The following is a 16,058-nucleotide window of genomic DNA, read 5'->3' as shown; positions in this document are numbered from 1 at the left end:
AGTGCGTAGCGCTGACAGTATTTATAGCCCAGTGTTCTGACCAAAATTATCAGTGTACCACAAAATAACTTCCTCTGGCCTCACCGCTAAATAACAGGAAGCCTTCAATTGTGTGTATTTATTAATTTTAAAGCACGCACTGACATAGACACACACACACACACATGCAGAGTTGCTGAAAAGTACTTAAATTAAAACACAGAGTATGCACACATATGTAAGTGGGGATTTGCCGCCTTTATAAATAGAGCGGCTCCTGGAGCTCTGCGGAGTCGGCTGTGTAAACTTCCTCCACTTTCTGCACTCGCTTTTTCTTTGTGCTCACAAACTCACTCCGTCACTCTGCCCTTCACCATCTCATGCAGAAGGACGCAACTGATTGTGACCACATGAAAATGCACACAAACATGGACACACTCCCAAAAGTCTGGCTTCCATTTGTGAGCCATTCAGTGGAGTTTGGGGTCAAAGGCGAGAATGTGTTAATGGGTGACATGGGGGGTCTTTTCTGCTTGAATGACCATCACTACCACACACACACACACAGGCACACACACACAGAGAAAAAAAAACAAAAATCAACCATCTATGTTTATTAAAAAATGACTTCGTCTGTCTTTCCTTTCCACTGTCACCTCTGTCTTTTCCCTGTCCCTTCTCTGTGTTGCGCCTTGGGCTCTGTAAATCACAGGTTGGATGTTTCAGCACAGCACAGAATACAATTGCAGACGCTGCACCTGGTAGACGTGTTACCGAGCTTGTGCACGTGTGCAATGCTGCGAGCGTACATGTGAGAATGTATGACTGAGCTCCCAGCAGGAGCCGATGCTGCATTTGTGCTACGTCAGCAATACTTGGACTCAGGTCCCATAAAGCACGATCAAAAGAATCTGAAAAAATTTACATTTCTGTTTCAAGCGATGTATTCGGAAGGGTCTGGTTTCAGCTGTCTGGTGGTCATACACTTCAAGACTGCTGGAAGTTATGTATTTATAAATTGTTTCTTGGAGTCCAGGCCTCATGGGACTCACAGGGTGCTGGATCAGGAGGAATTGGATCCCAACTGCTATAGGTTGAGAGGCGAGGAACACCCGTTTGTCTGCAGCCCACCTGCAGTGGCCTTTAAACCCCAACATTGGGATCTACCGTACAGTCTAAGAAACACAGGATTAGCTCCATGTCGAGCTTTTGTTTGTGTGTGGATACAGCTCGTTTTGTTGTTGTCTGTGTTCTGTTTGCAAAAGTTATCCCATCATTTGATATCGCATAGAAATATTGATGCGCATTGCATCAGCTGAAACTTCTCAGATATACTATCTGGAAGGAACAAATATAGCCACATCTGGTGTTAAAAAATCTAGATGGTTTTGGCCACAATGCTTTAACCGGGAGTCTTTTACACGCATCATACAACTATATTTAGTTGTATGATGGGTCATAGGATGGGCACACTTTAGTGCTCTTTGTGCACCATAGTTGTCTCCGTTTGCAGTTAATGTGTCCTGGTTGCAGACAACAAGAGAAATACACACCAAATGAACCATCACCTATTCTGCTTTGTTATGCAAGTATTGTGCAAAGACCAAATCCCAGTGAGCTAGTGTAAGAGCCATTGAATGTGCCTGCATACTTGTAAGTGCATCTGTTTCCTCACCCAGGTGAGCCCATTATCTGCGTGTTTAAGTGTGTATTTATGTGTATATGTGTTTGTGTGTGTGTGTGTTTGTGAAAGAGGAGTTGACTGAGGTTGCGTAATCACCATGTGCCTGGGTGCCTGGAGCCGGCAGCTCGTTAACCTGCCTTCCTTCCTGCTGTCACCTCAAACTAAATAAACAGAGGCTATCTGCTGTGCATGCACACACACACATGCACAGACACACACACACACACACACACACACAAACACAGACATAAATATCCATGCTCACACTTGCATTTGTGCATATGGTCTTTCTTTCTTATGAGCACATAATCTACGCATGTACATCACTGGAGGCTCTTGTCTTTGAGGATGGCAGATCATATTTCTCTTACTGATCACAGACACACGGACACACACACACGGACTAACTTTGAGCTTTTATTTACCCTGTGGGGAGGATGTTACTGTTAGGATGGGATACAACATGTCATTGAGGAATCCTGCCTCCCTGACAGTTGAAAACAAGCTGCTGGGTCTTTTCAGACTTTAACCTCTGCTTGGTGTTTTTCAGCAGGGGCTTTATTGGCACCCAACAGAGGTTTGCGGATGTTGTGACAAGGCAACCAATATGTTACCAAAAAAAAAAAAAAAAAAGACATGAAGAACTTCCCCAGGTCAAAAATGTGACAGCCATGTAGACTTGTTCTAGTCATAATTCTTGTTTATTGATCTGATTTTGCTGAAATAAAAATAACTCTTTAATGAAGAGTTTTAATATTTTGTTATATCCCCGAGTAAACATGGCTATAACTGGTTAATAAGGAAAAGACAAAAAAAAGGTCTAAGTTATTGTGTTTTCAAGCTATGCAAGATTTTTTTCTGATTCACCAAACGCCGTTCCGAAGCATGGAAAATGCATTAAATAAAACATGCATCCACAGCAATTGGGTTAACATTAATAAACATCTTATTGCTCTTTTTTTCTCTCCCCACTTTTTCATATAAAAATTCTTGGACATCCTCACTGATTACAAAATGTTCGTCGGCTGAGGATGACCTCATCCGAGCTTAACTTTTCACTTTCTTTGTCCCGAGGCCTTTAAATCCATTAAAAGACTAAGACTGAAACTACAGCCTTTCATTTCACAAACTATCTCGAACCACATGTGACGCAGCCACATCAATGGCTCATGTTTGTTCCATAAAAAATAATTACATTAACATAGCCCCTTTCTCTCTCTCTCGCTCTCTCTCTCTTTTTTTTTTTTTGCTTTTAAGCTTGAACCCAGTATTTCAACATTAAACTCAAGTCCTCGTCAGTGGGTTTTGTTTTTTTTCCTCTATATTGTACTTTCTTTCTTTTAAAAGCATAACATAAGAATGTGGGGGAGGACCAGCAGTGCGAGCATTAATAAACAAAGAAATAAATAATGTTTATTGCGAGCCAGACATCACAGTGGGTTTATGGCTGGACTGTAAACTAGAAGGCCCCGGCTCAAAATTTACATAATTACTTCCTGGTGCAAATTGCGTACCCGCTTCCTCTCTCGCTTTGCCTCTGTTCTTCTCCCAAGCCCCATTCACACAGCCTATTCAAGGTTCAGGTTTTAAACGAGTAAGTAAGGGCATCATAAAGACGAGTCGTCCTGGGCTGCCTTGTGAAAATGGCTTCTCGCTCCCTGGGTTATGGCTAATTGTAACAGTGGATTAGCAACAGGAAAGAAACCTTTCACAACTGATTTAAAGTAACTTGACGTTGTTACGATAACAGAGGGCGCAACACCCCCAAAGAGGAAGGGCTACACTAAAACTTGTGTTTTATGATGTTTTTATTACAATATGATGATGTCAGCCTGTTATGGCGTCATTGTGATGTCGTGGGGCTTGGTATTAAAAAAATAAAAGGTGTGTTGTGCAGCTCTCTCCATCCCCTTTTTTCTCTCAGGATCAACTAAGACGAATGATGAAGGTCAAGGTGAAACGCTTAGCCAACCTCCGTGTTTTTGTCTCCCAAGGCCTCGTAGATCGTTGTGAAGTTTGAAGATGAGCCTTAAAAATGTGGGGGTAATATGACGATTTTCACCAAAATATGTCAGATTAAGTTGTTAATGGTATCTGCCGTTACACCAAATTTAAAAATGATGTATTGAAAACTGAAAAAGTTACTGCTAATAAACAGACAGACAAACAAACAACCGATTATAAGAAAAAAATAGACTTTCTATAACTTCATGCCATCATTATTAGTCCAGTAAAATTCTTAACTGTCCACATCAGTCTGATAGAGATCAAGTTGTTGACATCATTGTATTATACACTAGCCAATGACTTCATTAGGTGAACCTTACTAGTACAGGATTGGGCTTCTTTTGGCTTCAGAACTGAAGTTCCACCACACCACCAGTCTCAAGTGATTTAAGCTTTGGTTAGTAAAAATACAGGCAGGTTGGGGCATTTAAATGATGCTCAGGTGCTATTAAGGGGCTCAAAGCGTGGCAAGAAAATACCTTTTCACATCCTTACACACCACCAGCAGCCGTTTGATAGAAGGGAGGATAGATTCAGGCTTTTGTGTTGTTTATACCAAATTCTGATGGTACTATATGAATATCAAAGTAGAAACTGAGACCCAATCAGACCAGGCAAAAGATGCCCACCCTCACTCGGGTGGTCCAGAACTGAGGATCTGTACCAAGGCCCATTAAATAAGGGTGATTTTAAATGTTAAATCCTGGAAAGCTTCTGCAGTAGGTCCTCTATAAGTGCAGGAAAACACTGTGGTCTATGTTAAGTTATCAAATAGTTCACAGTGTCTTGAAGCGTAGTAATTGAAGTGGTTACTTTATTAACATTTGACCCAGCTAAAAGTTCTTAATTTAGTTAAAGAGCCACAATGATGTAATTAATATTTACGTAAATAAATACAGTGTATCTGCAGCAACGGTGGACTTTTCCCTTATTAAACCAGAGCACATGCTGTGAGTGTCTGAACACAAACCCCTCAAAAAGTTGCGGTTATACTGCTGTAACTAAAGATGCTGCAACACGAGACGTTTTAAAGGAAAAAATATGCACTCGGTAAACAGATTACTAATTCAGTAGTAGTTGATACAGTTGTATTTTTCTTGTTTGACAGCAGATAAATATAGGAATGATTGTAGTTAGTAAGATACAACAAAGTTTATTTTGTGTAATGCAACTTACAGCGTTAATCCTTCAATAATAAATCCTCATGAATATGAGATTTATTGAGAGACACAACTTTGAACCAGGAAAAACTGAAGACTTAAAGTATTTCTTTAAGTGTTTTTTGATTCTTAAACCTTTTTTTTTTTACAAGGACATTGCATTTTATCCAATGTTTCTGCGAATGTGCCCATATTAGCCAGCTGGCCTTTTGCTTTCAGACCAGTTGGGTTTACAAAACCATATCAAGACCAAGTCGCAGTCATCAGAAGCCTGTTTTGTTTTTGCCTTTAAACAATGAAACAGCACACTTCACAGCGAAACCCTCCATTTGGGAGCTGCAGGGAGTTTTTTTCTGTCTCTGTTCCAGCCGTGAATTGTAAAGCACAGGGTTAGGTTAGGTTAGCGGAGGTCAGGGAACACAAGGACAAATTGCTAAATGAAATGTTTCTTCGTCTTTAGGTCTGACTCTTTGCCTGTCTGATGTTTATGTCCTGGGCTTAAGAAAAGACAGTTAAAGGGTGACAGCCTTTTCTTTCTCCAGCGTGTCTGCTTGGAGAAACTAATGTTCTGTGTCAATGTGGTCATTTTACGTTTTCAGTATTCTCCTTTAGTCCCTTTCTTTATCCTTGTACTTTTGTTTTACTTTCTTTTTACCCCCAGCCCTTCACCCCTTCACCCCTCGCTCTCTTGTTCCTTCTTTCCCACTGGGATGACAGCCATGTGCTTTGGAGGCCCTCACGGACGAAACCACACAGTGAAGCTGTAGCAGGGGGTAGAAAAAGAAGAAGAAGGCGGCTCCAGAAAAAGCTATGCCAGTGCTCCTGGCCAAGACACCGGCCAGAAACCAAACTGGATGTGGTGAAACTGTCAAATTACTTAAGGAAACTGCAGCAAAACCTCAAGAGGCAAAAAACAGAGAGGGAGAGGAGTTCTTCAGTGTGTTGTGAAACAAGCAAAGCAAATTTTATTTCGAAAATAATTTTAAGTTATTAGTTAAAAGCTGTCAAAGAGGATACCTGGTTGTTGCACAGCTGCTTTTCAAGCGCCCTGCCACTGGTTGGTCTGACAGCAGAGATGCAGGTAGGGTTTGCATTGTTTTCCAGTATCTTGCAGAGTTCTGTTACATGATTTAGTTTTTAAGTCTTTTTAATGAGTGCGAACTGATCCAAAAAATAATTATCTTCTTCACGATACTGCTACTCGATAGTTACATGTAATTTTTTTTTTGCCTACAGGCCTTTGCTGATGACCATGAACCACAACGTTTAAGTCAAAGCCAGCAGGGGTTCTTTGTTGGATGCATTCCTTATATCTCTGTTGCCTCATTTCCTGTAAGCTCCTAAATACAATTCCCCAAAATACTTTAAAAATAATTGACCACAGCATTTTTGACCACAGAAAACAAAACAAAGCAAAAAAGATGCTTCCTGAAGATGAGAGATTTGAATCGAAGGGGCTTTCTGTGCATTTTCCTTGAATTCTATTCTAAGATCCAAATCCAGCCACCGTGAGCTCTTAAGTAATGTAAAAACGGAATACGTGACTTCTACAACCATTCGTCCACATTAGTGGGACGAAAACAATAAAGTTGTCTAGATTTTACTGTGAAACCAATGAAAACTGTCTTATTGAAAGAGTAAACCTTGTAAATCTTTTGAGGAGGAAACACAAGACCACATCCATTTGCAGTCCCGGTTTTCAGATTATAATTATATAATGCAGATTTGATTTTGAAAGAAACATAATTAATGAGTCTGTTTATTGGCAGCATTTCTCTGAATGCACTCTAATGCTATGTTTTTACACCGCATAGTAGTCGCAGGGAGTTGCCTAGCCTAGATGGAGAGCGTACAAAGACCTTTCAGATGTACTTTGGTTAAAGTTAGCGACGATGAGGGTTTCCACTACTCATTAAAAATAACTTTTATGCCATGTGCTCTAGACTTCTTAGTGTTTATCCAGGTCAGCGTTTACCTAAACCTCGGTTCCTATGAAATCATCCTAAAACATTTCATTTAAAAAACAGGGTTGTGAAACTGTGGATTCTTAATAATTTCACAATACCGATCACTGATCATTTGTTCACAGGCTCACAAAAATCAATTCCCCTTACTGCTCCACACTGCAGTACAACATCTCCTAATGTTAGGTAAAATGTGAAGTGGTGTTTCTTTCACTTACAGCTGTCAGTGGCATCATCTTCCTCCGGCTTCCTGCTGCTTGTTAGGTCCCTTCACAACATACTCTTCTTACTCTCATAGTGCTGCAGCTTGTTTGTTTTTAATGTTCACTTCTGGAAACTGTACTAAAAAAATAGAAAAAAAGAAAAAGGTCTTAAGATCTCATTTGTATAACCTGAGGTGGAGCACTCGGCATATTTACCTTTTTACACAGTTGCTGACAAAAAGAAGGCTTTTATTTTGACATTACTGCCTGTTAAACTGATGCAGGATTCCACTTTCATGTCATTTATGAGGAAGATGCAACATGAAAACGCTGCAAGAGTTGACATAAGGGATGAATCAGCTCAAGGCCTGAGTGGATCATTAGGCTGCTATAAATCACTGGTATATGTTTCAAATAAAGTGTTACCATTTGTGACTGTGCGAGTCTGTGTGTGTGTGCACTTGCACCGTGCTCTGGCTCCACTGAGACTCCGTGCCCAGCAGTTACAGACAGCAGAGACGGCTATAACTTCCACTGCGTCTCTCTCTCTTTTTCTCCCTGTCACACGTACACACTCTCTACCTCCTCCTCGCTCCATAACAAACAGCAAGAGCCTGGGCCCCCAAGGCTTCCTGTATCCTACACGCAGCCAGCAAGTAAACACAATCACATTCATTTACCCCTATACACAAACACGCACACACACACAACCACACAAAGGCATTCATTCGTGCACAACCGTGCTGCAAAAATACCCGAGGACCCACATAAGCATTCAGGCATGTGCAGACACACAAACCGAAAGCCCGAAAGAGGACTTAGACCGAATGGGTAACCACTGCTATTTCTTCCCTCATTAAGCAGCAATATTACGAGCTGACACTCTGAGAGGCCTGTGGGCTTGGACTCAGTGTCCCGAGGTTTCCACTGTTGAGGGGTGAACGTCTCCTTCCGTTACAGGATGAGGGAAGAGAGGAATCGGAGGCGATAACCAGCAATTCCACAAAGATTTAATGCCCATATTTTAGAGGTTAAGTCAAGGAAATTGTCCACTCAACAATTAGGGTCTCGGAGAAGTCGACGACTTCCTCTTTGGACAAAGTTTCCATCCTCTGCAAGTTTTCCTGTGTTTCGGTTAAAAGTAGAAACATTTTCTATCATAATGAACTTACCAAGACAGCATTTCTCATTTAAATAAGCTGACGTTTATTTATAAGTTTGTATTTCTCTCCCCGTCCACCTATATGGACATTACAAGAGTCATAGACTCGTAGCTGGACATTTAATTACAGTTCATATTATTTATTGTTTAGTGACATAAAAGCAGCTGGAATATTCAAGCTTGGGTGAGTCAGTAGTGGCAGTGAAGCTAAAAATTTCAGTGAGCTGCAGTAAGGTGGGAAAGACCAGCAAAAAACCCCGAACGAAAACATCACAATTTTAAGACAGTGATTGCAAACTGTAATTTTAAGGAGGATTAATTAATTAAACTAGATATTTTGGTAAATTAATACACTTTTTCACCTCATTAAACACCTGAAATAAAACCTATTAAATATGCACTTATTTTATTTTATTTTTGTTTAAAACCCATCTTTTCTCTTTTTTCATTATCTTTATGCTAAGCTAAGCTAGTTGTTTTTCACCAGCTCCGGCAGCGGCACCACTTGGATCTTACAAAAGTGAATTTACAGTTATTCCAAACAACTTTTTTAACTTGTAAAATTCTTCTGTTTTGCTGCAATAAAATGAAACATTATTTTAAAAATAATCAAAATTACTGTGCAGTTCTTTTTGCATGAATAAAAAAAATCATCACTGCTGTAGTTTAATACAATTCATGCATAGAAGCCCAGGGTAAAACAAAATACATGTCACTGTCTAACTACTTATTGGTTGGGCTGTATCTATTAAGGGCTTAAAAGCAATTCTGCCTAATTCACCACCATACTAAGGCTAAGATTTAATGGGTCTGTGTTGGCTTTAAAGTGAAATTGCACAGATAGATGCGATTATTTCAGAGTTTAGATAGTCAGAAGTGGTTTTCGGGCTAACCATCACGCGTGCAGGCCCCTGACCGACCCAGCCTGCAAGCCGAGAAAATGTCAACTATTCGTTGTGCAAATGTGAGGTTTTTTAATGTCAACCAAATCAGGATTTGTCAAGGATGGAAAAAGACTTTGTATGACTGATAACGTCCCAACACTAAACAAAGAAAAACAACAACAAAATAATACAATCTGTGTGTGTATGCGTGTGCCCGTGTGTTTATTTTAATGTCATTTGTGCACATTTAACTTGATAAAATTAAAAAATCCTAATTTAATGACAGCATTTATAATCTTTATTAAATAGAGTGAATACTTTTTCCACCTGGGAACCAACAAAAGTTTTTCTTGGCTTTTAAACTGATCTACAAAACATAAACAAATTTATTAAATATTAACCCAACTAAGAACTATCATATTTTATATGTTCTGTTAGCTCTTTCTTAATGCTTTATTTTTCTATTACCTTTCTCTCAGCTGTGATCAAATAACAAATCTTCATACTTCCTTCATAATTCCACGAAACAAAATATTTCCTCCTGCTTTGCAAACTCATAAAGGACGACTAATTTTTAGTCCCGTCACACATGTATTTTTGACTCGATGTGCACGTATGACACGTGTTTCATGATATCCTCGTTCTTCTCCTCTTGAGCGTGTGAAAGGAAGATACCAGGGTAGCAACAGAGGAAACATAGCAACCACATAATTGTTGGCCAGTATCAAACTTCAATCACAATGTCCCATCGGTGAGGTTTTGTACCCTGTTCTTTTCCCATATATCTTGAGCCATAATGACAGTGACACAGCTCTGCTACTACAGGGTTTGGTTTGGTTGGAATGTATGTAATCGGTTTACAACAACTGCATTAAAAACATCTGCAGGGTAGTAAATGGAATTGCACACATGCTTTGAAAAATGTTTTTTACCTGCCATTTAAGGTGGCATATTTGTTTTGGCATCATTTGCATTCACTGTTCACTAAATCACACACACTCCACTGATCTGGCAACATCTGAAGAGTTGGCTGAATGAATGCCATTGTCACTTTTATGGAAAAATCGTGATGCAATCTTACTTTTAATAGTTTAAAACTTCAAAATATATTCAAATGCATCAAGGGATAGAACAGGATGGGGTAAAGACACAAAATTATGAAGCCACTTAAAACTTGTCTGTATGACATGATGCTCTCACTTTAAGGGGCTGATGGAGCACGTAATGCCAAGCCTGAAATGAGCTTAGTTGTAGTTACAGCATACAGAAGGATTTTAAGTTTAGAGAAATTGTCTTGCTTTCTGCAAAATATTTGATGCACCTATTCTACTGTATCTTTCTTTTGCTTACAAAAGTTTTACTATTTATCTTGTAACGAGGGGTGAGGGTTGGATTAGGGTTGATATGAAGAGCACAAATAAACTGGGGCATCATTTGTGCATGGCAACTACATTACCCTTGACAAAAGTATTTGCTCGTCTGCTTTGACATGCATATGATCATCCCATGAGTGACATCCCATTCTTAATCCATAGATTCATATGATGTGGGCCCATCCTTTCGAAGACTTTCCACAATGTTTAAGAGAGTTTATGGGAATTTTTGACCGTTGTTCCAGAAGTGCGTTTGTGAGGTCAGACACTCATGTTGGATGAGAAGGCCTGGCTCACAGTCTCCGCTGTAATTCATCCCAAAAGTGTTGTGTTGGGTTGAGGTCAGGACTCTGCGCAGGCCAGTCGAGTTTTTCCATACCAAACTCGCTCATCAATGTCTTTATGGACCTTGCTTAGTGCACTGGTGTACAGTCATGTTGGAGTAAGAAGGGGCCATCCCCAAGCTGTTCCCACAAAGTTGGGAACAGTTTGGGGATGAAGCATTAACCACCAAAATTTACACTTGGCACAGTGCAGTCAGACAAGTGCTGTTCTCCTGGCAACCGCCAAACTTAGACTTGTCTCCAGGCCTTGAGGGCCGGTGTCCTGCAGGTTTTAGATATCACCCTGGGTCAGCACATCTAAATCAAATGATTAGTTCCTTACCAGGCCTCTGGAAAACTTCAAGGCATGTTGAGGAGGTTTAGCTATTTTAAATCATCTGCGTTGGATCAAGGACACATCTGAAACCTGCAGGACACCGGCCCTCTAGGCCTGGAGTTCCCCCATCCCTTGTCTAGATGTTTGTGCCCATGGAAGTGATTAGAGCACCTGAATTTAATGATTTGGATGGGTGACTGAACACTTTTCACAGTATAGTGTATCAGTTACATGTATTTAAACAAAGATTACTGTCTGTAGGAATAAACCCACTAGTTTACTCACAGAAAACTGAGTGAATCTAAATCTGAAGGTGTTACAAAGACTGTTATATTTATATTTTAGTGTCTAAAGAACAGGTTTATGGCTTGATTTCCTTGAACTGTGCAACAATTCAGGAATGTGAGTCGTCTTCTTTTTAAAAAAAATCAGAATTGCTACTGGCTTTGTGATAAATGGAGGTAGAGGACAATTATGTAACACTGCATATCATGGACCTGTTGCTGAGCTGAAATCTGTGGCCAAAAAAAAAGAATGAAATGAAAGGAAAATAAATCCAGCGATCTAAACTCTAATGCAATGCCCCAATTTTGCAGCTTTTCCTTCTCTCTTGTTTTGACCTCCTACTGGTGACGAGCTGAATTTCAGATATACTACTTAGATTTTTTCACTGACTGTTGAGCTGTTTCCATGGGGATGGCAGTTTCAAGTTTAGCATCCAAAGTTCAGCCCACCCTGAAACAGGGGGGAGGACAGGGCAGCTTTTCTGGCACATAATATATCTAATGTGTTTCATTTTTTTGCAGTGACCCCCTCCCCCCCCCAAAAAAAAATCTTTTATAAGTTCAGTCTACTAGAAATGAAAACAGAACCAGTAAACTAATCACCTTTTTCATCGCTATCAGCCAGGAAACACTGTTTCTTTTGCAAGCAGATGCCAGTGATTTTTCTGTATTAAGCCTTTTTCCTTGCTCTGACATTACTTAGATGAAGTTGGACTGACATTATCATTTAATCTAAGTTCCTGTTTAAATTCACTACAGAGTAAAATCTGTGGAGAACCATTTTTTTCCACTGAATATAACTTTTGTGTGTGATTACTGCCTACAAGTGTTTGTGTGTGTGTGTGTGCATGTGTGAATAGACTCACTCTGTACTAACAGCTATCTTGCTGTGCTGTTTGGTCGTCCCACCAGACACAGGAAGTTGCAGTGTCCTGGACGTCATTGTATTGTGGGACAGAGGTGTCTTTGTCTGGGCCGAGGTCGCAGAGCAGGTGCTCCCTCTCTGTTCCCTCAGTGTCTCTCGGTCACTCTGTCTGTTCTTTGTTTTTGTATCTGGCTTCCTCTCACTTTCCAAAAATCTCTAGCTGTATCCCCTTTGGAGGTTATGCACATATGAAGATCATAAAGTGCAAATTTAAGTTGTTGTAAAGAACTTAAATTGAAGTATTTGCTTTAATGTCATGTTAGGTTCAATCTTTGGATTAGATATGTAATAAAAATATATTTAAAGTGGACCTGTTATGCTTTGAGTTTGTTTCATCTTGCACTCGTGAATGATAGGTAAAGACCCGATCAGATGACCCCCTACGGGCAAGCACTTGGTGACAGTGGGATGAAAAAAAACACCGTTTTAACAGGAAGAAACCTTCAGCACAATCAGGTTCAGGGAGGGGCAGCAATCTGCCGCGACCGGTTGGGGGTGATGAGAGGGAGACAGGACAAAAGACACACTGTGGTAGAGAGCCAGAACTAATGATTAAATGCAAGGTGAGTGAAGAAGCCTATTATGGCACAACTAAGGGAGAATTCAGAGTCAACTGATCCAGGCCTAACTAAACGGACAAGTTTTTACATTTTTCGGACAACTGACATCCATACAACATTCCTACTTCTGAGAGTACTCCTTCGTCAAAAGAGCCCAGTATAAAGGGAGAATAATACTAACAGATTGGACTGTTCCATCCATGCAGGCCAATGTTGATAATTCAGATGCATAATGTGCAAATAACATTATAACATTAGAAGTTTTTTCTTGTGTGAATATTTGGACTGATTGGCTTCTGGTTACAGTTTTAGTGATGTTATTATTAATATATTATTTTACACCCCAGAGCCAAAGCTAAAAGTTCCAGTTTACCCACAGTTTTTATACAAGGTATTTTATCAAGTTATTATAAACTTAAACTGAAGAAAATCTGAATGCCTAATTCTGGCTTTTACCCCATATACCAGTTCTGATAATCTAGTGACATTTTTAATCTATAAATTAAAACATATTTTAATAAAGGATTTTTGTATTGGATGTTAAATATCGCTATTTTTTATACACTGTCCAATTTAGGATGTCCTGAATTGTAGGCCGGAGCCTATTAAAACTTTTAATGGAGTGAGAGGCAAGGTAGACTATAGCAGGGCTAACACACAGAGAGAGAGACAACCATTCTCACTCTCATTCACACCTACACCCAACTTAGACTTGCCAGCTAACTTCACATGTATGTCTTTGAGTTGTGGGAGGAAGCCAGAGTACTGGGAAAAAATGAAATCATGGAAACTCCCCACAGAAAGAGACCCAGCTAACCAGTAGATTCAAACCCAGGACCCTCTTGCCCAGGACCTCCTTGCTGCTTAGTCATGTCTGCAGCTTATATTGACTCAACACTCAATCCATGAGAACCATCCCTTGGTCCAGACAGAAAGATTGATAGCTCATCTTTGATTTTGTGGGTGGTGGTCCATATCCAGTCTTGTCCAGTCTAGTTGCTAGGGCGATTTGTCTCTAATACTCTCTTGAATAAATAAATTACATTGAACGAGCAGATAGTGTAGTGGCTAGCTTACAAAAAAAAGCATTTATAAGACCAAAAGATGCACTCACAGAAATACATGCACTGGCTTCTGTTTTTGGGGAAAAACAGACCTTTTATCCCGTCACTTTTCCAAACAAGAAGTGTCACTAATGGTAGCTTTTAGGGCATACATTTGAATAACATCACTAATATTGTCTAGTCCTTATCTTTTGATAAAAGCTTTATATCAGAGCAACAATGGCTAATCTATTACTAAAAACGTGTAACCTCACTTAAAACATGCTTCTATTTTCTGATCCTTTTTTTTATAGTCATGTGCTTACTGAACAGCATTATGTCTTACATCAGTTAGGAGATATATGGGTATATGGACCTGTTGTGTACAGGCCATCAGCAGTAAAAGAAAAAATGGAGCAGAACTGAGAACAAGTAGGACAGAAGATGTATGCAACCATAGAAAAACCCAAATGTAGGAAAGAGGAACACTGAGAAAAGAACAAGAGAGCGAGATTAACACACAAATCCAATATCCTATGCTCCTGGAAGGAGGAGCAGCTGTTGAATGATGCCCCTTTTCCTCTTTTTTGACAAGCGCACACTCACGCGTGCAACAAGACACACATGCAGCATACTATAGATGGGGATTTAAATGATTCGTCTTGTAAGCTTTTCACTGAGCTCAACCACATCCTTGGCTAAGCCACGGACTCAAATACACAGCCACAAGAATAGTATTCATGGCCAGAGGCCTTCACAGGCCAGACCACCTCTCAGACACACAAAATTTACAGGGTTTGCTTCTGATATTCATTTCTATGACTGCGCATGAACATGTGCACGTGTGTGAGTGTATGGCTCAGCTAAGCTTGTTCCTGTAGTTCTTAGAGATTCCCTTTCTTGGAAACCATTACTCACATCACTTTTCACAATGGCTGGCAGGAAGCGTATCCAAAGGATTTTTAATTAATTTCCCCATCATCATGCTTTCAGAGGTTCTGTCCTCTGCGACCCATCAATTGGCTGCTGTATTCGATGTTGTATAGAGTAGGTTGAAAAAGAAATTCATACCAAACTACTTCTTTACTTTAGGCGCTTAATGCAGTTTTTTGGTCTGGAGCATTCACATTTGTGTTAACAATGCCACAATGACATCCCAGCAAACTGGCCACAAGATCAAACTGTGCAATGCTTTGAAAACCAAAGAAAACCCAAGGACTACATCTCTGACTCCACAGGCCTCCATTAGCATGTTAAACATTAAAGTTCATAACAGTATGATTAGAAGAAAGATTGACCAAGTTTGGCTTGTTTGGAAGGCTTGCTAGGAGAAAGCCTGTTCTCTTGAAAAAGAATATGGCAGCACGGTTTCGGTTTACAAAGTTGCATCTGAACAAACCATAAAACATCAGGAAGGAGGATCTTTGGAAAGAGCAAAAAGGAGATGTTTACTCACAATGGACAGCACCGTGTTTGAGGACAGCACAAAAACCTCCTACCAACTCTCTAGCAAGGTGGTGAAGGGCTCAGGATTTGGATTTGTTTTGCAGCCTAAGGAAATGGGCACTTTGTAATCATTGAGTCGACCTCTGTATACCATTCTAGAGCCAAATGTCCAGACCTCAACTCTTAACAGAGCTGTGCACACAATGCCAAAAAAACCCTCAATGAGCCCAAAGAACACTGTAAACAACAACAATGAGACTGATCATACAGAAATAGATGAATTCAAATAATTTCTGCTAAAGATGGCCCCAGATGCTACTGAACCACACGAGTGTACTTTGTTTTTCTTTCAAGACTGCATTTTTCAGCACTGTGGCCCACTGCATATTAATTTGTACCCATTTCTTTTAAAACAAATCTACTCATACACTTCCTAAATGGCTCAAGCACAAAGAAAACTTTTGAAACAGTTAAATTATCAAGAAATGCCCATTTTTTTTCTCTCCAGTTTCAGTAGTGAAACTGTCGACCTTGTTCCCGGCACCCCGTGATGGACACTCCCTCCCATTCACTGTGAAAACCAGCTGTTAAGAAAAACTGATGGCAGGACTAACAGCAGGTTAAGCTGAATAACTGTATCCAGCTTTAGCCTTCTGTTTGTGCATTCTCATTGACTGCTGTTTGTATACAGTGGTCACATGTTTGTGCTATGTTAATATCATAT

Source organism: Oreochromis aureus, linkage group 10, assembly GCF_013358895.1.
Source record: "Oreochromis aureus strain Israel breed Guangdong linkage group 10, ZZ_aureus, whole genome shotgun sequence".
NCBI classification, from domain to species: Eukaryota; Metazoa; Chordata; class Actinopteri; order Cichliformes; family Cichlidae; genus Oreochromis; species Oreochromis aureus.
The sequence above is the reverse complement of the archived record's forward strand: the minus strand, read 5'-3'. Positions refer to the sequence as shown.